The 25457-nt window shown below is 37.4% G+C and overlaps 1 pseudogene; it reads left to right on the forward strand.

Annotated features, from left to right (window-relative positions):
• Positions 1 to 3646: 3646 nt before the first annotated feature.
• On the forward strand, positions 3647 to 24586 carry LOC128659488 (gamma-crystallin 1-like; annotated as a pseudogene).
• Positions 24587 to 25457: the final 871 nt, after the last annotated feature.

Consider the following 25457-nt stretch of genomic DNA (forward strand, 5'->3'; position numbering starts at 1 on the left):
GATATTTTTTGAGGTGTCACTCCACTAGGGTGGAGTTTTGAAAATAAATGGATAGTTGTAGACACGATGAGAGTCTAAAAGTGTCATGTCTAATAGTTCATGTCTAAAAGTGGCAATCTTAAAGTTAGTGGATAGGTCTTGAAATATTATGGCCATTAAAAAATATGAAAAGTAGATGTGTTAGCATAAAAAAGTAGCAGTGCTGTAATATGAGAGCATACGTTTGTAGAAATAGAAGACAGTGAAGTAAATCAGAGGTCGGGGCCATAGGTAACAAGGATATTTTGTGATTTTAGATGCCAGCTTGTCTGAGCAAAGTGCACATTTATAGATGCTGTTAAAATTAAGGTTCCTGGAACATAGATGATTGGTATTTCTTGATTTTATGAAGTTTTCTCTAAGTCTGCGTTGGATTGGCTTAGATAGGAGTAGTTAGGCTGAAGGTTGGAAGATATAAAAGATATATAGCAAGATCACAAGTAGCACTCTATTTAGCACTTTTGCTCGAGTGCAAACACCACCAAAAGTAAACTTTTAATGCAGTTAGTGTGCGTATTACAAGCTGAAAGTAAAATGTTTGCGTGCGAGCAAAAGCTGATGCATTCTAACTTCAGGACTTTGGAAATCGCAACCATGTTAACTTCTTCTTGACATAGACTTTGATTGAGAGCGTTAACTGGAAAAAACCTTATACATTATAGCACTTTTCATTCAAATGCCTTGACATATACCATATACCTTTAAACCCTTATAACTTTTTAATTTTAATATTTATGTGTATAATTTATATCTGATAGTGTATATAGGAGTGTAACACTTTATTTTAATGTATTTATGTTGGGCTTGGTGCAACTTTTTTTAGCCCTAACCCACTACACTAGGTCTTCAGTCGCGTTGACCCGACAAGTGCAAATTTAACATTAGCACACCATTTGTAATCTAGCCCATAGTAGAAATGTAATTATAATGTGATTGCTAAAATAACAGTGGTAACACAAAACAAGGTAAAATGTATTGGTGTTGTTGTGAGTACCATTATTCTGTGTAAATGTGTTTTATATTGTTGTGAGAGATCAAAACAACAAGGACGATTGGTATTTCTTGATTTTATGATGTTTTCTCTAAGTCTGTGATGTATTGGCTTAGATAGAAATAAAGTAGGAGTAGTTAGGGTGAAGGATGAAGGTTATTAATGATATAGAGCCAGATTACATTTTGTCCTCTATTTAGCACTTTTGCTTTAGTGCAAACACCGCCAGAAGTAAAATTATAATGGGCGTGGGTTAGTGTGCGAATTACAAGCTGAGATTTAATTTCAGGACTTTGGATATTGTGATCGCGTTAACTTCTGCTCCCCTAGAGTTCGATTGAGAGCACAAACTGGAAAAAACCTAAAGCGTGATAGCCCTTTCCATTCAAATGCCTTGTCATATACGGCATACCTTTGAACCCTTAGAATTTTTTAAATTTAAATATTTTTGTGTATAATTTATATCAGTTAGTGTATATATATGAGTATAACACTTTATTTTAATGTATTTATGTTGTGCTTGGTGCAACTCTTTTTTTAGCCCTAACCCTTTACACATGGTCTTCAGTTGCACTAACCTGACAAGAGCCACTTTAAGATTAGCGCGCCACTTGTAATCTAGCCCTTACTAGAAATGACAAGGTAAAACATGTTGTGTTGTTGTGGGTACCATTATTATGTGTAAATGTATTTTTTGTTGTGAGAGATCAAAAGAAGTGTTAATGATAGACATTGGAAGTAGCATTGGTGTTGGGGTGGGTTGCAGGAGTAATAAGAAAGTCTACAATTATAGTTGATATGTCGAAGGAAGTGAACTGCACCCCCCGGAGCTTTATAAATGGGCAGGTGCCCCAAAAAGTTGCTCATGTATAAGCTTGAATAAAGTTTATTCCTCTTTTTAATAAGAAACTTTTGGAATGCAAATTTATGTTTTTTATATTGCATGTTGAGGTCGGGGGAGACCTAAAAGTTGGCATCCAGGAATATATAAGTCAATTGCCTATGTGGTATGGAGTGCAGGCCCAAATCTTTTCTCAAAGGAAGTGAACTGCCACAGACAGATAGGGAAATTATCAAGAACTTTTGAATCTGGACCAGTGGGACAGTACACAAGAGAAATTAGTTTGATAAGACCAATCTCAGAATATGAAAATATGCATGATACGGTAACGGTGATTGTTTAAAAATTAAATGTGATGAAAGAAGGATACCAATTCATCTAATTTTTTCTGTCCCCATTGTTAGGGTGATGTGAAGAGCAAGGAAATTGAACAGACTATTTACAGCTGGCAAAGTTTTGTAAACAAATAGTACAGAAGTCAATATCATGTATACAATCAGCAATCAGCAAGCCTTTAAAAGGCTTCTAGGTAGTTTAACTGAATGTAAGATAACTCATTTGTTTGTGACAGCTAAACTGAGATCAACATTTAATGATCATTATTAATATTATCATATTATTCTATTCTTACTGAAATAATCAACCGGGAGATCAATTAACTACAGCAAACTTTAATATAGTTCAGCAAAGATATAGTAGAAACAAACCCACCAGAAAACACTCAGATATAAAGAAACCGATAAAGGAGAAGTTAAGCTAATCATAAAGAATATAAAAACCTGCAGGTAGTGGGCCAGGATACTCTGTAATTATCTGGATCTTAGAACAGAGGTATGAAAGTGTTTGGGATATACATTATCAAATATTTAGACTGCCTAATGGACAAAGATGATTCACCATAGCTAGGAATAATTATCTTCTGTGTTCTATTTATTCTGAACAAGAGATCATTTTGTCAGTTCCTTGTCTATTCAAGAGGGGTATTTTGAGACTTGTAGAATTGACATCATGGAACTCACTCCATTTTGGCTTATAGTAGGTTTGTTTTTTTTATTTCGATCTAAACTGTGTTAACACAGTCATAGAACTGTACAAATGTATAAATGTTCATGATTTCATTGCAAATACATGCTTGATTGGGTTTCTATTGACAATGACATTCTACTTAGCAAGAAGCTTGAGATTTTATCATTATAAAAGTTACTTTTTGCTAAATATGTTGTGAAAATTTTAAACTATAAGATATCACTACAGTGAAATATTACTGACATTTATTTACACTTCTCATTTTATTATTGCAAGCCTTTGTGCAAATAAATGTTATGTTTTCCACTTGTAACCTATTGAATTGTGATATGAGAAGATAACATAGGTATCATAATTGTTGGTCTCTTTGCAAAACCAATTCTCATTACATATTATCTTTTTACACTTTCGTTAGGCACAAATTACATTATATTAGTAATCATATCACGTATGATAAATATATAACATCAGTTACATCACTAATTGTATAACATAACATCACATGTGATATGTGTGTAAAGTCAAACTTCATCTCCCTAATAACAGTGCAGTTTGGCACAAAATAGTTTTTACTGTAAATAGAATACAGTGAAACCCCTGTTAACTAATAATAGAACTAATGCAAACTATACTGTAATCTAACTATGCAGAAAAGTATCTTTTGTCTCTGTAAATTCTGTAGTTCTAGCATTCTGTATCATATATAAGAGACTGCCAGGACAGTTTCCACTGAACACCTGCTGGAAATCATGGGTAAAGTAAGGAATTATATATATATATATATATATATATATATATATATTAGTGATGTCGCGAATAGTTCACCGGCGAATAGTTCCCGGCGAACATAGCATGTTTGCGTTTGCCGCGGTGGGCGGACATATGCAATGTTTTATCCGCCCCCTATTTGTCATCATTGAGTAAACTTTGACCCTGTATCTCACAGTCTGCAGACACATTCCAGCTAATCAGCAGCAGACTCTCCCTCCCAGACCCTCCCAGCTCCTGGACAGCAGCCATTTTAGATTCATTTGGAAGCTGCATTCTTAGTGAGAGGAGGGACAGTGTAGCTGCTGCTGATTTAATAGGGAAATCGATAGCTAGGCTAGTGTAGTCAGTGTCCACTACAGTCCTGAAGGACTCATCTGATCTCTGCTGTAAGGACAGCACCCCAAAAAGCCCTTTTTAGGGCTAGAACATCATTTTTTTAATTTATTTTTTTCCTGTGTAATCTAATTGCAGTTGCCTGCCTGCCAAGCCACTTGCCCAGTGCCACCACTCATATCTTGTGTAACAGTAGTGTAAATTTAAAAAAACAAAAACTTTTTTGACTGTGAAACATCAGTCTGCTTGTGTAATCTAATTGCAGTTGCCTGCCTGCCAGCGTGTGTGCCAGGCCCACTTGCCAGTGCCACCACTCATATCTGGTGTAACAGTAGTGTAAATTAAAAAAAAAAAACTTTTTTGACTGTGAAACATCAGTCTGCTTGTGTAATCTAATTGCAGTTGCCTGCCTGCCAGCATGTGTGCCAGGCCCACTTGCCCAGTGCCACCACTCATATCTGCTGTAACAGTAGTGTAAATTTAAAAAAAAAAAAACTTTTTTGACTGTGAAACATCAGTCTGCTTGTGTAATCTAATTGCAGTTGCCTGCCTGCCAGCGTGTGTGCCAGGCTCAAAGCGTTTACTGTGCCCACTTGCCCAGTGCCATCACTCATATCTGGTGTAACAGTAGTGTAAATTTAAAAACAAAAACCTTTTGGACTGTGAAACATCAGTCTGCTTGTGTAATCTAATTGCAGTTGCCTGCCTGCCAGCGTGTGTGTCAGGCTCACAGCGTATACTGTGCCCACTTGCCCAGTGCCACCACTCATATCTTGTTTAATAGTAGTGTAAGTGTACATTTAAAAACAAAAAAAACTTTTTTGACTGTGAAACATCAGTCTGCTTTTTTGTGTCAGGCTCACAGCTTATACTGGGCCCACTTGCCCAGTGCCACCACTCATATCTTGTTTAATAGTAGTGTAAGTGTACATTTAAAAAAATAAAAACTTTTTGGACTGTGAAACATCAGTCTGCTTTTTTGTGTCAGGCTCACAGCGTATATTGTGCCCACTTGCCCAGTGCCACCACTCATATCTTGTTTAATAGTAGTGTAAGTGTACATTTAAAAAAATAAAAACTTTTTGGACTGTGAAACATCAGTCTGCTTTTTTGTGTCAGGCTCACAGCGTATACTGTGCCCACTTGTCCAGTGCCACCACTCATATCTTGTTTAATAGAAGTGTAAGTGTACATTTAAAAAAAAAAAAGTTTTTGGACTGTGAAACATCAGTCTGCTTTTTTGTGTCAGGCTCACAGCGTATACTGTGCCCACTTGCCCAGTGCCACCACTCATATCTTGTTTAATAGTAGTGTAAGTGTACATTTAAAAAAATAAAAACTTTTTGGACTGTGAAACATCAGTCTGCTTTTTTGTGTCAGGCTCACAGCGTATACTGTGCCCACTTGCCCAGTGCCACCACTCATATCTTGTTTAATAGTAGTGTAAGTGTACATTTAAAAAAATAAAAACTTTTTGGACTGTGAAACATTAGTCTGCTTTTTTGTGTCAGGCTCACAGCGTATACTGTGCCCACTTGTCCAGTGCCACCACTCATATCTTGTTTAATAGAAGTGTAAGTGTACATTTAAAAAAAAAAAAGTTTTTGGACTGTGAAACATCAGTCTGCTTTTTTGTGTCAGGCTCACAGCGTATACTGTGCCCACTTGCCCAGTGCCACCACTCATATCTTGTTTAATAGTAGTGTAAGTGTACATTTAAAAAAATTAAAACTTTTTGGACTGTGAATCATCAGTCTGCTTTTTTGTGTCAGGCTCACAGCGTATACTGTGCCCAGTTGCCCAGTGGCACCACTCATATCTTGTTTAATAGTAGTGTAAGTGTACAAAAAATGACAGGCAGAGGCAGGCCACCCCGCAGGTGCCGTAGTGGTCGTGGTGCTGTGATTCCCTTTGGCCCTAGAATAATGCCCAATGTTCAGAGGCCACGTACCATGAACTCGAAAAGTTCTGAGGACATAGTTGACTTTTTAACACAGGACACCCAATCTTCTATAGCTTCTACTCCAAACCTTGATGCACCATCCTCCTCCAGCTTATCTTCGGGCAGCACCTCTCAAGTTACCACTCGCCCGCCTGCCACCACCACCAACACTACCACCGCAGCCGCTTCACTTGATCTGTCAGAGGAGTTATTTAACCCCTTAGTGACCAGACCACTTTTCAATTTGTTGACCATCTGGGACCAAGGCTATTTTTGCATTTCTGCGATGTTTGTGTTTAACTGTTATTTTCTTCTTACTCATTTACTGTACCCACACATATTATATACCGTTTTTCTCGCCATTAAATGGAATTTCTAAAGATACCATTATTTTCATCATATCTTATAATTTACTATAAAAAAATTATAAAATATTAGGAAAAAATGAAAAAAAAAAACATACTTCTTCTAACTTTGAGCCCCAAAATCTCTAACACATCTACAACCACCATAAAATACCAATGCTAAACAGTTTCTAAATTTTGTCTTGAGTTTAGAAATACCCAATGTTTACATGTTCTTTGCTTTTTTTGCAAGTTATAGGGCAATAAGTACAAGTAGCACTTTGCTATTTCAAAACCATGTTTTTCAAAATTGGCGATAGTTACATTGTAACACCAATATCTGTCAGGAATCCCTGAATAACCCTTCAAATGTATATATTTTTTAAAAGAAGACAACCTAAGGTATTAAACTTGGGGTATTTTGACTTTTTTCATGCAACCATTTTACCACCAATCTATGCCAAAGTTTGGGGGGAAAAATAAATAATTAGATTTTTTGACAAATAGCAATTTAAGAATACATTTACTGATAAAATGGTAAGGGTTACTGCCAAATAACACCCTAATATGTCTTCAGTAGCATCTCCTGGGCACAGTGATACCACCCATGTATAGGTGTGTTGGGTTCTCTGTGGGCTAAAAGCCCTTATTTTTAGAGAGTGCATTCCAGTTTTTCAACTTGGAATTTTCACATCGGTCATCATGCACCCATGTCCTATTTGGGACATTTCTGAAGCTGGCCAATGGAATTTACCCCCATCAAACCATATATTTTTGAAAAGTAGACACCCTAGGGTATTTAAAATGCTGGTATTTTAACACTTTCCATGCACTAATTCAACCACTAGTCTTTGTCAAACTTTAGGGTAGTTATTTTTTTGTGTGATTTTTCACACACGTATTTTAAGCATGGATTTTCAGTTCCTGTTATGTGTTACTGCCAAAAAACACCTCAATATGTGTTCAACAACATCTCCTGAGTACAGTGATACCACCTATGTATAGGTGTGTCGGGTTCTCTGGGGGCTAAATGGCCTTATTTTTAGGTAGCGCATTCCAGTTTTTCAACTTTGAATTTTCACATCGGTCATCATGCACCCATGTCCTATTTGGGACATTTCTGAAGCTGGCCAATGGAATTTACCCCCATCAAACCATATATTTTTGAAAAGTAGACACCCTAGGGTATTTCAAATGCTGGTATTTTAACACTTTCCATGCACTAATTCAACCACTAGTCTATGTCAAACTTTTGGGTAGTCATTTTTTTGTGTTATTTTTCACACACATTGTACTTTAGGCATGTATTTTCAGTTCCTGTTATGTGTTACTGCCAAAAACCACCTCAATATGTGTTCAACAATATCTCCTGAGTACAGTGATACCACCTATGTATAGGTGTGTCGGGTTCTCTGGGGGCTAAATGGCCTTATTTTTAGGTAGCACATTCCAGTTTTTCAACTTGGAATTTTCACATTGGTCATCATGCACCCATGTCCTATTTGGGACATTTCTGAAGCTGGCCAATGGAGTTTACTCCCATCAAACCATATATTTTTGAAAAGTAGACACCCTAGGGTATCTCAAATGCTGGTATTTTAACACTTTCCATGCACTAATTCAACCACTAGTCTTTGTCAAACTTTTGGGTAGTCATTTTTTTGTGTTATTTTTCACACACATTGTACTTTAGGCATGTATTTTCAGTTCCTGTTATGTGTTACTGCCAAAAACCACCTCAATATGTGTTCAACAACATCTCCTGAGTACAGTGATACCACCTATGTATAGGTGTGTCGGGTTCTCTGGGGGCTAAATGGCCTTATTTTTAGGTAGCGCATTCCAGTTTTTCAACTTGGAATTTTCACATCGGTCATCATGCACCCATGTCCTATTTGAGACATTTCTGAAGCTGGCCAATGGAATTTACCCCCATCAAACCATATATTTTTGAAAAGTAGACACCCTAGGGTATTTCAAATGCTGGTATTTTAACACTTTCCATGCACTAATTCAACCACTAGTCTTTGTCAAACTTTTGGGTAGTCATTTTTTTGTGTTATTTTTCACACACATTGTACTTTAGGCATGTATTTTCAGTTTCTCTTATGTGTTACTGCCAAAAACCACCTCAATATGTGTTCAACAACATCTCCCAAGTACAGTAATACCACCTATGTATAGGTGTGTCAGGTTCTCTGGGGGCTAAATTGCCTTATTTTTAGGTAGCGCATTCCAGTTTTTCAACTTGGAATTTTCACATCGGTCATCATGCACCCATGTCCTATTTGGGACATTTCTGAAGCTGGCCAATAAAATGTACCCCCATCAAACCATATATTTTTGAAAAGTAGACACCCTAGGGTATTTAAAATGCTGGTATTTTAACACTTTCCATGCACTAATTCAACCACCAGTCTTTGTCAAACGTTTGGGTAGTCATTTTTTTGTGTTATTTTTCACACACATTGTACTTTAGGCATGGATTTTCAGTTCCTGTTATGTGTTACTTCCAAAAAACACCTCAATATGTGTTCAACAACATCTCCCGAGTACAGTGATACCACCCATGTATAGGTGTGTTGGGTTCTCTGGGGGCTAACAGGCCTTATTTTTAGGTAGCGCATTCCAGTTTTTCAACTTGGAATTTTCACATCGGTCATCATGCACCCATGTCCTATTTGGGACATTTCTGAAGCTGGCCAATGGAATTTACCTCCATCAAACCATATATTTTTGAAAAGTAGACACCCTAGGGTTTTTCAAATGCTGATATTTTAACACTTTCCATGCACTAATTCAACCATCAGTCTTTGTCAAACTTTTGGGTAGTCATTTTTTTGTGTTATTTTTCACACACATTGTACTTTAGGCATGTATTTTCAGTTCCTGTTATGTTTTACTGCCAAAAAACACCTCAATATGTGTTCAACAACATCTCCTGAGTACAGTGATACCACCCATGTATAGGTGTGTCGGGTTCTCTGGGGGCTAAAAGGCCTTATTTTTAGGTAGCGCATTCCAGTTATTCAACTTGGAATTTTCACATCCCATGCACCCATGTCCTATTTAAGACATTTCTGAAGCCGGCCAATGTAATTTACCTCAATCAAACCATATATTTTTGTAAAGTAGACTTCCTAGGGTATTTCAAATGCAGGTATTTTAACACTTTCCATGCACTAATTTAACCACTAGTCTTTGTCAAACTATTGGGCATTCATATTTTTGTGTTATTGTTCACATACATTGTACTTTAGACATGGATTCACAGCTCCTTTTATGTGTTACTACCAAAGAAGACACCAATATGTGGTCACCAACATCTCCTGAGTTCAGTGATACCACCTATGCATAGGTTTGGTGGCTTGTTTGGGGGGTGCAATGCCAAATGTCTGACATGCGTTTGTGATTTTTTTTCACATTTAACATATTTTCTTTGCCTATCGTCTTTTTGGGGGGTTTTTTAACATACCCCAATTTATTTGTTTTCCATGAATGTGCATATATTTGAAAGGTTGACACCCCAAGGTATTGTATATGGTGTGCTTTGATGCCTTTGAAGCAACCGTTTTAGCCCAAAAAATTGGAGAAAGTGTATGGTGGTTATTTTTCAATTTTAATTTTTACAGACACATTGCTTTTTGACTACGATTTAGGAGAGACTGTTGTAAGTTATTGCAAAAGAATACTTCAGGTTGTTTTCTGCAAGGCACCCTGAGTACACCTATGCCCCCCATGCATAGGTTTGCCAGGATTTTGGGAAGGTTATGTTACAATGTTATGACTTGTGATTTTAGTTATTAACAATGAGAGTATTTCTTCTGATAGGCCTATCTTTAGTTTGGGGCCTATCACATACCCCACTTTTATTTATTGCCATAAAAGTGTATATTTTTGAAATGTTGACACCCCAAGGTATTGTATATGGTGTGCTTTGATGCCTTTGAAGCAACCGTTTTAGCCCAAAAAATTGGAGAAAGTGTATGGTGGTTATTTTATTATATTTTAACTTTTAAAAACGCATTGCTTTTTGACTATGATTTAGGAGAGACTGTTGTAAGTTATTGCAAAAGAATACTTCAGGTTGTTTTCTGCAAGGCACCCTGAGTACACCTATGCCCCCCATGCATAGGTTTGCCAGGATTTTGGGAAGGTTATGTTACAATGTTAGGACTTGTGATTTTAGTTATTAACAATGAGAGTATTTCTTCTGATAGGCCTATCTTTAGTTTGGGGCCTATCACATACCCCACTTTTATTTATTGCCATAAAAGTGTATATTTTTGAAATGTTGACACCCCAAGGTATTGTATATGGTGTGCTTTGATGCCTTTGAAGCAACTGTTTTAGCCCAAAAAATTGGAGAAAGTGTATGGTGGTTATTTTTCAATTTTAATTTTTACAGACACATTGCTTTTTGACTACGATTTAGGAGAGACTGTTGTAAGTTATTGCAAAATAATACTTCAGGTTGTTTTCTGCAAGGCACCCTGAGTACACCTATGCCCCCCATGCATAGGTTTGCCAGGATTTTGGGAAGGTTATGTTACAAATTTATGACTTGTGATTTTAGTTTTTAACAATGAGAGTATTTCTTCTGATAGGCCTATCTTTAGTTTGTGGCCTATCGCATACCCCACTTTTATTTATTGCCATGAAAGTGTATATTTTTTAAATGTTGACACCCCAAGGTATTATATATGGTGTGCTTTGATGCCTTTGAAGCAACCGTTTTAGCCCAAAAAATTGGAGAAAGTGTATGGTGGTAATTTTTCAATTTTCATTTTTACAGACACATTGCTTTTTGACTATGATTTAGGAGAGACTGTTGTAAGTTATTACAAAAACATACTTCAGGTTGTTTTTTGCAAGGCACCCTGAGAACACCTATGTCCCCCATGCATAGGTTTGACAGGGGTTTTGGTTAAAAAAAAAAAAAACAGGCCCAATTTTAGAAAAAAATAGAGTAGTGAAATGTAAAAATTTGGCACAGTAAAAGTAAAAAAAAAAAAAAAAAACCCATCTAACAGTAAACATAATAATAAAAAAAAAAATATATATATAACACCAAATGTATTTATTTTTTTAAAAATTGACCATTGTATGGTACCGCTTTAAGCAGTCCCCAATGCAGAGTGCAGGCTGTCCAGGGCAATCAGGACAGTGATGTATGGTGTCCCGTCTCTTCCCCCTCTTGGTACAGACTCTGCATTTTTTTGTGGTTTCTGCTTTGCGGCAGTAGGGGGGATTTTAAAAATAAAATGAGTAGCCCCAACTCTGCTCTCTCCCATAACCGCCCGGGGAGCAGGTGCATCATAGTACAAAATCCCAGTAATAATCTGGAGCTGAAACTGTATAAAAGTTTTTTTAACTCTGGGGTTTGCTTTTTTGAACAACAAAAAAAGCGTTGTGGGTTGCAATCTGCATTAGGTAAATTGCAACCTTTTTGTACCAGGCCCTTGTCTTCCGCATAATTTGGTAGGGCTGCAGCAGCTGATCAGCCAGATCAACCCCACTCATATGCCGGTTATAAGAATTGATGCACACTGGCTTCCTTATGATCTCAGCTCTGCCACATACAGAAACCGCCACCGTCCTCTCTGTGTGGATGGTGGTAAGAAGGTATACATCCTTCTTGTCTCTGTACTTAAGTGCCAACAGCTCCTCTTGGCGCAGAGCTGAGGTCTCCCCCCTTCGTAGCCGGGTGCGTACAAGTTGTCCTGGGAAACCTGCGCGGTTCTTTTTAATTGTACCGCAAGCTACTGTATCAAAGCAATACAGTAGCTTGAACAAAAGGACACTTGTATAAAAATTGTCTAAGTACAAGTGATACCCTTTGTTTATTAGGGGTAATATCAGGTCCCAGACAATCTTGCCAGTGGTTCCCATATGTTCTGGGCAACCTGGAGGGTCAAGGTGGCTATCCTTTCCCTCATACACCCGGAAGGCCTAAGTATACCCAGTCTCACTGTCACAGAGCTTATACACCTTTACCCCATATCTGGAGCGTTTGGAAGGAATATACTGCTTGAATCCCAGCCTTCCCTTATACTTCATTAGGGATTCATCAACGCATATATTCCTTCCAGGTGTATAAGCCTCTGCAAACCTGGCAGAAAAGTGGGTTATCAGGGGGCGGATTTTATACAGCCTGTCAAATTGGGGATGCTCCCTAGGGGGGCACAGGCTGTTGTCGCTGAAGTGCATGAAATGCAGAATCATTTCATACCTCTTCCTCGACATAGTCTGGGAGAAAATGGGGGTAGAGCAGATGGGGCTAGTACTCCAGTAGGAGCGAATGGAGGGTTTCTTTATGATGCCCATCAGCATAGTCAATGCCCAGGATTTTTTGAATTCTGGCACATTGATGGGGGCCCATTGCTGCTTTGCCAAATATGTTCCAGGCTTTGCAGCACGGAACTGATGGGCATATAAATTAGTTTGGGCGACAATGTTCCCCAATATATCATCGCCCAGAAACACTTCCAGAAACTGCTGGGGGCTAAAACCTGCCACATCTATATTTATGCCAGCATTTGCTGTGAAGGGTGGGATATCTGGCCTCTGGAGATGAGGCGTTACCCACTCTTCAGCAGCAATGGCAGCAACACGCCTCCTTCTGGCAGGGGGGCTAGCAGGGGGGCTGGCAGGGGGGGTAGAAGGGGGGCTGGCAGGGGGCTAGCAGCCACAGATACATCACTATCAGTTGAGACTGCATCTAGTGATGTATCTGAGCACATGGCAGGGTCAAAATTGGGGTCTGAGTCAGAAATAGAGGTATCTGACTCTGACGCAAGGATGGCATACGCCTCCTCAGCACTATATCTTTTCTGTTACATTTTTGTATCTGTCACAGAAAACAATTACTAAAAAAAATTAAATTAACTAAATTAATTAACTAAATTAACTAGCAAAAAAGTACAGCTATGCTACTGCCAGTGATTTATAGCGATCACTGGCAAGCTAGCGGTTAATGGCTCTGAAAATTAAATTAAATTAACTAAATGTTTCTGAAAAGAGCCTTTGGGTTTTTTAAAAATTACAACAACAAAATTAACCCCTAAAAAAATGCATAGACAGCAAAAAAGTACAGCTATGCAACTGCCAGTGATTTATAGCGATCACTGGCAAGCTAGGGGTTAATGGCTCTGAAAATTAAATTAAATTAACTAAATGTTTCTGAAAAGAGCCTTTGGGTTTTTAAAAAATTACAACAACAAAATTAACCCCTAAAAAAATGCACAGACAGCAAAAAAGTACAGCTATGCAACTGCCAGTGATTTATAGCGATCACTGGCAAGCTAGGGGTTAATGGCTCTGAAAATTAAATTAAATTAACTAAATGTTTCTGAAAAGAGCCTTTGGGTTTTTAAAAAATTACAACAACAAAATTAACCCCTAAAAAAATGCACAGACAGCAAAAAAGTACAGCTATGCAACTGCCAGTGATTTATAGCGATCACTGGCAAGCTAGGGGTTAATGGCTCTGAAAATTAAATTAAATAAATTAATTAACTAAATTAACTAGCAAAAAAAGTACAGCTATGCTACTGCCAATGATTTATAGCGATCACTGGCAAGCTAGGGGTTAATGGCTCTGAAAATTAAATTATCTAAATGTTTCTGAAAAGAGCCTTTGGGTTTTTAAAAAATTACAACAACAAAATTAACCCCTAAAAAAATGCACAGACAGCAAAAAAGTACAGCTATGCAACTGCCAGTGATTTATAGCGATCACTGACAAGCTAGGGGTTAATGGCTCTGAAAATTAAATTAAATTAACTAAATGTTTCTGAAAAGAGCCTTTGGGTTTTTAAAAAATTACAACAACAAAATTAACCCCTAAAAAAATGCACAGACAGCAAAAAAGTACAGCTATGCAACTGCCAGTGATTTATAGCGATCACTGGCAAGCTAGGGGTTAATGGCTCTGAAAATTAAATTAAATTAACTAAATGTTTCTGAAAAGAGCCTTTGGGTTTTTAAAAAATTACAACAACAAAATTAACCCCTAAAAAAATGTACAGACAGCAAAATGCAGCAAAAAAAAGTGCACCTATGCTACTGCCAGTGATATATAGTGATCACTGGCAAGCTAGGGGTTAATGGCTCTGAAAAGAGCCGTTGGTTCTATATTTTTTAACAAATAAAAGAAATAAATCTCTCTCTCTGCTAAATACAGGTGTCTCTCTCTCTCCAACAAAATGGCAAGTGAGGAGAGGGAGGGAGATCCACACTGATCATAGTCAATATTTACAAATATTGACATGATCAGACAAATGGGGTATTTTATTATTATTATTTTTTTTAGGGTGGGAGGCACAGATTGGGTGACCCTAGCTTGCCCCTATGATGATGCAGGCTAGGGACACCCCCAGAGGCCCCATGATGCACTGGGCATCGCCATCTTGGATGCCTAGTGAAGGGGGAGGGGGGGGGCTATTTGGGCTTTTTTTTTTATCCGTTTTTTTTTATTTTTAATTTATTATTTAATAACCAACTAAGTGCCTCGACCCACCGAGGCACTTAGCACACAAGCAGAGCATCGGAAGCGTGTCCGATCGCTTCCGATGCTCTGAAACACTGCCGGGCTCCACGTGGAGCGAAACCGGAAGTGATCATTCGTGGGGGAGTGATCAATCCGGTCCCGGCCATACGTCCTCGGTCGTTAAGTGCTTTTTTTTTGAGGACGTATGGCATACGTCGTCGTTCGTTAAGGGGTTAAACATCAGATGGAAGAAATGAGTGATGCGCAACCATTATTGCCAGAGGATGTAGATAATAGGGATATGTCTCAGTCAGGCAGCATTACACACATGGACGTATGGTGTGATGATGATGATGTTGTACCCGCTGCGGGAGTTTGGTCTGTCACTGTGAAGCGGGCGTAACCCTTACACTACCTGATCGATACAACATCATACCTGATGATTTAAAGCACGTTATTCCAAACAATTTAGGAATGTTAGGTGATTTATGCCCTTTATGGATTAAAACCAGACTCTGCATCAACTATGTAATTTTCTGTTGGAGTTTTGCCATGGATCCCCCTCCGGCATGCCACAGTCCAGGTGTTAGTACCCTTGAAAAAACTTTCCCATCACTATTGTGGCCAGAAAGAGTCCCTGTGGGTTTTAAAATTCGCCTACCCATTGAAGTCAATGGGGGTTCGCCCGGTTCGCAAACTTTTGCAGGAGTTCGCTTTCGCAGTTCATGAACCTAAATTTTTAGGTTCCCGACATCACTAATATATATATATATATATATATATATATATATATAATTGTGCATGCTGATTAATATGGAATCATGGAATCAGTGAATATTAACAAACTCAGCTTCATTCTGTGGGGATATATAGCAAAGTAAATACAGCACATTATTTAAGATAAAACTATATGCAACTATACCAAAACATTTTTTTTTCTTTCAGATTATCTTTTATGAAGACAGGGACTTTCAATGGCGTTCCTAAGAGTGCTGCAGTGACCAAAGTGATCTGCAGCCTTACTTCAGCCGATGCAACTTAGCCCATGTTGTAGATGGCTGTTGGGTGGTTTAGGAACACCCTGGTTACATGGGATATCAGTATTACCTCAGAATAGGTGACTATCCCGATTACCAAAAGCTGAATGGGATACAATGACTCCATTAGGTCCTGCTGCATGATTCCACAGGTACAACCTACATTTTAGCTACCACAAATCTGAATATTACACCTTTACAAAACAAATAGAAGGGAAATGCAAGAACATTTAATAATTATTTAAACAAAGGTTTGGCCCAGACTATTAGGTAAACATTTCTTTGTGTGAGAACAATGTTTTAATAAATTATCAAGTCTCACAAAATAACAGTATCCTTTTATAAAATTAACCATGGTTTAAGGACATACATTCTATTTTATTTGAGTATGCAACCAACATTTTCATTATATATAGCCTACAGTTTCTTTTACTCATTGAAGGTGTTCAACATAGAGACACAAATTAAGAAAATGTAGAGGAGGTAAACATGAGATAGGATGAAGTGCTAACACTGATTTTCATGCTATTAAAAAAAAAAGACAACATGAATATATTATGACAAATTATTCTTTTTTATTATTTTTTTAGGTATAAAAGCAATAGAAAATTACATTATTGAAGGCTATAGTGAAGAAACAAGTATGACATTTAACACCTTACATTAGAATGCACTATAGAGTTACATGTATTAATTGCCAAAAGGACAAGACCCCATCAATGTAAAAAACTATTATAAATAATAGCCCTCCTTTGTAAACATGAGTTTGAAGTGGAATGCATATAATTTTAACCTCACTTATAGGCCCAAACTCATTACTTGCTACAAATCAGTTACAGAGCCACAGTGAGTGACATAAAAGTTCATAGGCTAAAACATCAAAATAGCTAACAGTGTCTGATCATAATCTCCGACTTACATATATTCTCCCTTGACATCATCAACTATCATTAGATAGCACCTTTTTATTTAAATCCACCAATGTGCTTCATGCAAAATATTCCCTAAATTCCAAGCCACTGCCAGCACAAAACCATTTTAATTTCCTCCTAAAGATAAACCATTCAAATAATAATAATAAAAACATACGCCTAGATTACGAGTCTTGCGTTAGCCTTAATAAGCAGTTGGTATTACGCCCGCTGGTATTACGAGTCTTGAAATGACAGGTGTACCGCTCACTTTTTTGGCCAGACTCGGAAATACCGCAAATCCACTTACGTCAATTGCATATCCTATTTTTTTAATAGGATTTGCCTAACGCCGGTATTACGAGTCTTCCAAAAAGTGAGCGGTAGACCCTCTCCTGTCAAGCCTGGTACCGCATTTTAAAGTCAGTAGTTAAGAGTTTTATGGGCTAACGCCATAGCATAAAACTCGTAACTAAAGTGCTAAAAAGTACACCAACATCCATAAACTACCTATTAACCCCTAAACTGAGGCCCCCCACATCGCAAACACTAAAATAAAATATATAACCCCTAATCTGCCAAACCGGACATCGCCGTCACTATAAAAAATCTATTAACCCCTAAACCGCCGCACTCCCGCATCGCAAACACTAGTTAAATATTATTAACCCCTAATCTGCTGTCCCTAACATTGCCGACACCTACCTACATTTATTGACCCCTAATCTGCCGCCCCTAACGTCGCCGCAACTATATTAAATGTATTAACCCCTAAATCTAAGTCTAAACCAAACCCTAACACCCCCCTAACTTAAATATAATTTTAATAAATCTAAATAAAATTACTACAATTAACTAAATTATTCTTATTTAAAATTAATTACTTACCTATAAAATAAACCCTAAGATAGCTACAATATAACTAATAGTTACATTGTAACTAGCTTAGGATTTATTTTTATTTTACAGGCAAGTTTGTATTTATTTTAACTAGGTAGAATAGTTATTAAATAGTTATTAACTATTTAATAACTACCTAGTTAAAATAAAGACAAATTTACCTGTAAAATAAAACCTAACCTAAGTTACAATTACACCTAACACTACACTATAATTAAATTAATTCCCTAAATTAACTACAATTAAATACAATTAAATAAAATTATCTAAAGTACAAAAAAAAAAAAAAACACTAAATTACAGAAAATAATAAAATAATTACAAGTTTTTTAAACTAATTACACCTAATCTAATCTCCCTAATAAAATAAAAAAGCCCCCAAAATAATAAAAAGCCCTACCCTATACTAAATTACAAATAGCCTTTAAAAGGGCCTTTTGCGGGGCATTGCCCCAAAGTAATCAGCTCTTTTACCTGTAAAAAAAAGTACAAATCCCCCTTCAACATTAAAACCCACCTCCCACACACCCAACCCTACTCTAAAACCCACCCAATCAATTAATAAAACCTAACACTAACCCCTTGAAGATCACCCTACCTTGAGAAGTCTTCACCCAACCGGGCCGAAGTCCTCAACGAAGCCAGGCGAAGTGATTCTCCAGACGGGCAGAAGTCTTCATCCAAGCTGGGAAGAAGAGGTCCTCCAGACGGGCAGAAGTCGTCATCCAGACGGCATCTTCTATCTTCATCCTCTTCTTTCGACGTTGACTGTAGAATGACTGTAGAATGAAGGTTCCTTTAAATGACATCATCCAAGATGGCGTCCTTTCAATTCCGATTGGTTGATAGAATTTTATCATCCAATCGGAATTAAGGTAGGAAAAATCCTATTGGCTGATGCAATCAGCCAATAGGATTGAACTTCAATCCTATTGGCTGATCCAATCAGCCAATAGGATTGAGCTTGCATTCTATTGGCTGATTGGAACAGCTTAATCCTACCTTAATTCCGATTAGCTGATAGAATTCTATCAGCCAATCGGAATTGAAGGGACGCCATCTTGGATGATGTCCTTTAAAGGAACCTTTATTCTACAGTCGACGTCGAAAGAAGAGGATGCTCTGCGTCAGATGTCTTGAAGATGGACCTGCTCCGCACCGGATGGATGAAGATAGAAGATGCCGTCTGGATGAAGACTTCTGCCCGTCTGGAGGACCTCTTCTTCCCAGCTTGGATGAAGACTTCTGCCCGTCTGGAGGACCACTTCGCCCAGCTTCGTTGAGGACTTTGGCCCGGTTGGGTGAAGACTTCTCAAGGTAGGGTGATCTTCAAGGGGTTAGTGTTAGGTTTTATTAAGGGGGGCTTGGGTGGGTTTTTAGAGTAGGGTTGGGTGTGTGGGTGGTGGGTTTCAATGTTGGGGGGGTATTGTACTTTTTTTTTACAGGTAAAAGAGCTGATTACTTTGGGGCAATGCCCCGCAAAAGGCCCTTTTAAGGGCTATTTGTAATTTAGTATAGGGTAGGGCTTTTTATTATTTTGGGGGGCTTTTTTTTTTTTTTTTTTTTTTTTAGTTTTCAAAAGAGCTTTATTAAACTTGTCATGTTTACAAGTAAAAATATGCGAATAATGAAAACCAAAAGAACAATACAGATGCAAATATAGCAATGCGAGGACACAGTCCGTCCTCTAAACTGTCTATAGACATACATTGTGAAATAAATGATATACTGTTCAAGGAAGTACTGATAACACCATCATGAACAAAGATATTTAGTGGTACTGTATGACACAGTTGGGGGAGACCAAAAGGTCTCTTGGCCAAATAAAGGGGGGAAGGGAGAAAGGTCTAAGGGTGAGATGAGGGGGTAGGGAGAAGGGTTGAGTGATATGTCATCGGTCGTAGGTGGGTGTTTCAAAGGAAATCCAACTGGGTCTAGTCAGAACTATCCCTAGGTCAGATCTCTCATTCCCTCCGGGAAAAGCTAAGAGGGAGTGAGGACATTAGGTCTCCAGGTTGTATCATAAATGTCTTTCCAGTCGGTCCATGTAAGCTCAAATAGGTCAGAATTACCTAGGTTGTAAAATATGCTTTTTTCCATATTATATAAGTAGGCCATATAGGAGCAAACTCTCGTCCAACTAGGTGAGGGCTCTGATTTCCAGTCACAAGCAATCAGGTGTTTGATGGACATGAAGAGGTATATACTAATGTAAGCATGGTGTTTAGGGATAGAATGGATACCTATGTGTAATAGGGCAACTGCAGGAGAGCTACGTAAGGAGATTCCCAATTTGGAGAGGACTCCAAAGCATTTTGTCCATAAAGGGCGTATTTTAGGGCACTCCCACCAAATGTGTAAAGAGTCCCCTCTCTGGCCACAACCTCTCCAACAGTTCGGAGATGCGCTAGGGAATATTTTAGCTAGCCTGGTGGGCACATAGTACCAATGGGCCACCAACTTATAATAAGTTTCAAATAGGGTGGTGCAATGTACAGCTTTTTTGGTTCGTTCGAGCGCTTGTTCCCAATCATCTTTTTTATTTTATTAGGGGGATTAGATTAGGTGTAATTAGTTTAAAAAAACTTGTAATTATTTTATTATTTTCTGTAATTTAATGGGTTTTTTTTCGTACTTTAGATAATTTTATTTAATTGTATTTATTTGTAGTTAATTTAGGGAATTAATTTAATTATAGTGTAGTGTTAGGTGTAATTGTAACTTAGGTTAGGTTTTATTTTACAGGTAAATTTGTCTTTATTTTAACTAGGTAGTTATTAAATAGTTAATAACTATTTAATAACTATTCTACCTAGTTTAAATAAATACAAAGTTGCCTGTAAAATAAAAATAAACCATAATATAGCTACAATGTAACTATTAGTTATATTGTAGTGTGTAAGAACACCCGCTCAAAAGAGGATATTAAGTGTATAGTGATGGATTACCTGACACACAAATATACAGGCAGGTAAACCAGTGCACGGAACCCACAAAAAATAGTATTGTATATATAAGAAAAAATAAAGGTGGCTTAATCCAGCACTAACTATTAATACACCTCTAATAAATAATTGAAAAACTGTAAAAAACCCACAGGGAGCTAGCTTAGGGTTTATTTTATAGGTATTTAGTTTTAAATAGGAATAATTTAGTTAATGATAGTAATATTTATTTAGATTTATTTAAATTATATTTAAGTTAGGGGGGGGTTAGGGTTAGACTTAGTTTTAGGAGTTAATAACTTTAATATAGTGGCGGCAACGTTGGGGGGCGGCAGATTAGGGGTTAATAAATGTAGTTAGGTTGCGGCGACATTGGGGACGGCAGATTAGGGGTTAATAAATATCATGTAGGTGTCTGCGATGTTGGGGGCAGCAGATTAGGGGTTCATAAGTATAATTTTGGTGGTGGCAATGTCCGGAGCGGCAGATTAGGGGTTAATAAGTGTAATATTAGGGGTGTTTAGACTTGGGGTTCATGTTAGGGTGTTAGGTGTAGACATAACTTTTATTTCCCCATAGGAATCAATGGGGCTGCGTTAGGAGCTTTACGCTGCTTTTTTGCAGGTGTTAGGTTTTTTTTCAGCCGGCTCTCCCCCATTGATTCCTATGGGGAAATCGTGCACAAGCACGTTCAGCCAGCTCACCGCTACCGTAAGCAGCGCTGGTATTGAGGTGAGATGTGGAGCAAAATTTTGCTCTCCGCTTACTTTTCTGCGGCAAACGCCGGGTTTGTAAAAACCCGTAATACCAGCGCTGTCTGTAAGGGAGAGCGGTGAGCATAAACTGCTCGTTAGCACTGCACAGCCTTACCGACAAAACTCGTAATCTAGCCAATACTATTTTGAAAAAAACACCTTACCGGATATCTTACAGAAGAATCTTTTATCTTCAACTACTTCCTGCAAACCAATAGCAGGTCTCCTTTTTTCCAACTTCACAACAATCCTATAATTTTTAGGGGATCCCTACTTGAAATATTGAAAATGAGAAAATCTTGATTGGCTAGTCTGAAGAAAAAATAAAACCTGAGCCTTCACACTCTTACAATTTTTTAATGAGATCATGTAGAGGTTAAATGTACGTTTTTTTTGTGTGGAAGGGCGATCTTATTGGGGGGCTGGGTCAAAAGATAGATTATCATAGACCATGATCATGGTTAGGCATTGTAGGGGTGGGGCAGGATCATGGTTAGGTATCATTGTACTTAATGAAACCACACATCAGATTAATTGTAGTGGAGCAGGCCACAATTAGGGTTAATTACTGGGGTTTAGGTTGCAGTTAGCAGGGTGAAGTCATAGATTGGGTTAATGGGCTATAACAATAGTATTTATTAATAAAGCTAACTGAGTTATAAAGCATAGGGTTACAATCTCCTTGGCTGCTGCTCCTACCAAAGTAAGAAGCATTTATTTCTTACACACTCACAGTGTACTCTCACTAAATAATATAAGTTTGAGTATGATTAAGTCCCAAAAGTGGAGTGATACAAAAATATACTGTTGCTAGATTTTTTTGCATAGCAGCTCCATTTGAGCAACTTGCATAGAATCTACTTTTGTGTTTCTTTTTCTCTCTCATCCACAATTACACATGCGCATGCATGTACACACATACACAGAAATTAACTTTTCCCCTGACTAATACATTTTCTTTCTCTGTTGTTGTATATTTTTTGTGATTTAATGGCTTTTGTAATGTAATTTTAAGAGATTGAGTTGTATTATCCCTTTAAGATTATATTTTGGTCCATTCACAAAACACAAAAAAAATATGGTAATTACATGAAATCTTTCACAGTTGTTGGAAAATCTTAAGAATAAAATAATTATTAAATGGAAATCTTTTTTTTACTGAAGCTTTAGATCTTTGATAGAGATAAAATGCATTTTGGTAGTATTGTGGGTATATAAACTTTTCAAAGTCTACAATGGTGAATATCCTGAGTCCAAAAAGGTATGAGTGAGCTGGTGTTACACCTGGACTATTCTAAATGAAATAAAGTGCAAACTTCACTGAAGAGTAAGAGGCCTATTTATGAAAGGCCTGTCGGACATGACCCAACATTGCGGATCATGTCCGACAGACCTCGCTGAATGCGGAAAGCAATACGCTCTCCGCATTCAGCATTGCACCAGCAGCTCTTGTGAACTGCTGGTGCAACGCCGTTCCCTGCAGATTCACGGCCAATCAACCGCTAGCAGGGGGGTGTCAATCAACCAAATCGTATTTGATCGGGTTGAATTGCGGCGATGTCTGCCCGCTTCCTCAGAGCAGGTGGAGCAAAGATAGGAACATAGAGAGGCGTCTGTGTGTATTAGTAATAAACAGAGTCGAATAAGAAAAAAAGGGCCCCTGTACCAGGGTACTCACATTTCTTAAGAGCACTCAGACAGTGCTATTAGGTACAGGCTGGGTATTTATACAGCAACCCAGCTTACTGTTCTGCTGAATACAGACACTCAGGGATGCAGAGGCCCAGGATAACAGGAGCCAAGGGATTACAGGAACAAACAATTGCTAAATTTTCAACAGCTTAACACTTCCAATGGAAGCGATTGGTAAAAAGCAAGGTTCTAGGTTAAAAAGTTCATCAACCAATTTATTAAAAAAATCATTAAAAAAACATATTAAGAACAGGAACCAGATAGGCAGGGTATAATGACAGACCCCCCTAATAAAATGCTACGCGTTTCTCAGCGCTTCAAATGCTGTAGTGCTTTTCAAGCTCTTCTGTGTAATTAGGACATGTTATGGAGCAGCAGTCTATAGACCGCTGCTTCATAACTGGTGTTTCTGGCAAGCCTGAAGGCTCACCAGAAACACTGGGCTTCAAGCTCCATACAGAGCTTGATAGATAGGCCACAAATAGTCATGAAAGTGCATTAATAAACAGTGCAGTGTGACACATGCACCTCTATGGTGTCAAGTTAAGATATTGGTTGCAATTTGAGTAAATAAACTCTCACAACACATTCCTGAGAGATTAAAAATTGGAAGAGATTGGGGTTAATCTGATTTTTATACTAACAATGCAATCTGTCTTCATTATGTGATAAATGTGTTTGGACATAATGATTGCAGTATGAACTTTTAGAAATATAAATAAATATAAAGAATATAAGATAATATATTTTTCAATAGCCAAACTACACCCACTACATATTTGGAGGAGGCAATCTGGATTTGTTATAAAAGTAGATATGGCTAGTCAATTTCATTATGTTAACAAACTTAATTGGTTTACTGTTCGTATCTAATATTTTCTGCTGAAGTCAGTTATGTACAGATATGTGGCTGGGTTAGGGCTTTGATGCCTGCCATATGCATTATCAATTCTAAGCATTGAAAAGTTCTTCCTTTTCAGACATAAATTAGAGGAAAGGGAAACAAAATATATAGTAAAAATATACTGCAAAGTCTTTTTTACTACACATAATAATTTCATTTTGCAATCTAAAAAGTGTTTACTGCCCCTTTAAGTGCAATAGTATGGGGCATTGTCTTGTAAGCTCGACAGTTACTGATTCTCAGCTTGCAAAAATATATTAATTTGTTATAGAATACATCACCTAACAAATATGTACATATTTTTCAATGCTTTCTACTACATCATCATGGTTTATTTAGGATACAAATCCATGAGAGAGAAGGCTTAAAAGGCCAGATGATGGAGTTTACAGAAGAATGTCCACATGTTTTTGAAAAATTCCATCACCATGATATCCACTCCTGCTGCTGCATTGTAGTTGATGGACACTGGATCTTTAATGAGCATCCCAATTATAGAGGACACCAGTATCATTTGAAACCTGGAGAGTACCGAAGATATCATGAATGGGGTGGAATTAACAGCAGAGTGAGCTCTTTCCGTCGAGTGATGGATTTTTACAAAAGTGTGATGATCTTCCCAAATAAAATGCAACAATTCAGCATGTATGTTAAGTCTTTATGAAGATGATCTGAAATTATTAACTGTGTTCTCGCTCACAACATGGTGTCATATGGTTTACATGTAAATTTGTTCAAAGATACAAACATACTATTAACAACACCACTTATTAACACAATGGACATTGTTTGGAATTTTATAGGGTCAAAACCCCAAATGTGACCGTTCCAAGCCCACGGTCTCATAAGTCTGAGAAGTTTACTGGGCTTTTCACAGTTACAAAGGTGCCAGTTTTAAAACCATTATCCAATGCAATCTGCTCCAATCAAAATTAATGTGAATTGTGACCTAAATTCATCACAGTGGGTGCCAGTGCAACTTAAGGCAGTGTAGGTATACTCTATGATCTTTGACTTCCAACCAAACCAGTTAAAGGTCCATACTCCCTTTATGTAGATTTGTATTTTTTTCCTAAAGATAGATATAGATAGATAAATAGACAGATTATAGATATAGATAGATGATATACATAGATATATGTATATATTAATATAGATAGATGATAGATATATAGATAGATGATAGATAGATAGATAGATAGATAGATAGATAGATAGATAGATAGATAGATAGATAGATAGAAAGAATATATGTTCTGTCGGGCACACAAAGTCCAGTCTTTAAAGTAACAGCAATAAAAAAGATGAATCCAAAACAGTAAAGATAAAAGTAACTGTAATAATAGGCATACGCTAAACAACAACTTATATAAAAGTGCAGAATGTTTGCATTAATGTATGCGTGTAAGTCCAGGTGTTTTTTTTTTTCTTTAACAGTGGATCCTCATAACTTTTATTTCAGTTTACTGGTTATAGCTATATAAATTATTCTAGGTCATCATAACTAAAAATGTATATTGATTTTCCTGTTAAAT

This window comes from Bombina bombina, chromosome 1 (genome assembly GCF_027579735.1).
Source record: "Bombina bombina isolate aBomBom1 chromosome 1, aBomBom1.pri, whole genome shotgun sequence".
Lineage (NCBI taxonomy): Eukaryota > Metazoa > Chordata > Amphibia > Anura > Bombinatoridae > Bombina > Bombina bombina.